Here is a 1,613-nt window from a genome sequence, read left to right on the forward strand (position 1 = left end):
AATATTTGTAAGAAAAAAAATATTTTATAAAAACACTTTTATTTAATTAACATATGAAAAAATAGAAATAAAATTAATAGTTCAAGATATTGAAAATTTTAAATTAAAAAAAATGATAAAAAATTGGTGAAGAGACTAGTTTAGTGTACAATATTCAATTTCAAAGACTAAAATAAGTCGCTTAATAAGTCGCTTAATGGACGATACGTAGACGAATACTGTTGCGACACGTAACACAAACAGACACGTGGTCAAATAACATTGTGACATGTGGTACAACTATCCACATCAGCATACTACGTGTTACTGGTCACCACATCATCATATCATTACATGTGGCCAAATTATAGAGTGACATGTGTCACTTACAATCCACATCATTAAGCCATGTCATCACGTCATTAATAAAAAATGAGTTTGAGACTAATATGATGTACTTTTCTTAATTTTAGAGACATAATTGATGCAATTGAAATTTCAGGATAATTTTAGTGTACACACAAAGTTACAAACCATTTTGAAGTTTAACTCCTGATTAGTTGCTAGAATGAATAATGTCGCACTGAAAAAATTGTTTTCTTCGATTTGACCGATTCAACGAATTAAGACAAGTACCATCAAAATTTTTTAATTCTTTTGGGTGCACAAACTAACATCATTTTTATGGTTGACGTGCGTTCTGCTTTTTTCCGAGTTGACTGTTTCAGCCATAGTCAATGTTCATGAAATGGTCTTTTCCGTTGGGATTTCACTTGGACCTGGCATCATGATGGGCCCAACTATGATATGCCCAAATCCATCTCCTTGGGAACAGGATACAAACACTTTGGGCCATCTATTAGACACTAGAGAGGGCCACGGCCCAAGAAAATAATAACTTTATCATCTGATAATTAAAAAGAGTAATCACTTTTTGAAATAATAAGTAATCCTCAAAATTTTATTAAGATTAATTTAAATGTTTACTCTAATTAAAATTTAATGATTAATTGCTTAACTAATATTTCTATGTATGTAATCATTTACTAATAAAAATATTAGTTGTCAACTAATTAAAAAAGTCATGACCAAAAAAAAAAACTAATTAAAAAAGTAACCGTTAAATAAGAATATAAAGAAAATTAAATAGGTGAAGTATTTTGTTTAAGAGCTCCACTAGGTAGTAGGTAGCCATGTAGCTAGTATTTTATTGATTCTATAAATACAAGTATAAAGTATACTAATTGATTTATTTATGTTAATACATAGATGCAAAAATTGAACAAAAGATTAGTCAACTTTTTACCAAAATTGATTAGTGGTCTAAAAAAGTTTGTGTTTGTTTAATCAACTCGGAGTCTTGGACCATTTAAATGGGAAAAAAAAAGGGAAGAAATAGGCTGGGAAGAGAAAGAGGTGTGTACATATCCAAAGACGACTGTGTGTGTGTGTCTGTGTGTTTTTGGGGGAAAAAAAGAGGGGGGTAACTGCAGCTGGTTATATACAGTTATCGTTTCTTTTCGTTCTTTCTTTCTCTCTCTCTTAGATATTATCGACATATATATACACTCATTTTTTTCACTTCACTCTTCTCTCTTCAAAAATATCGCAAACACTTTTCGCACTTTCTCAGT

This window comes from Arachis ipaensis, chromosome B07 (assembly GCF_000816755.2).
Source record: "Arachis ipaensis cultivar K30076 chromosome B07, Araip1.1, whole genome shotgun sequence".
Classification (NCBI taxonomy): domain Eukaryota; kingdom Viridiplantae; phylum Streptophyta; class Magnoliopsida; order Fabales; family Fabaceae; genus Arachis; species Arachis ipaensis.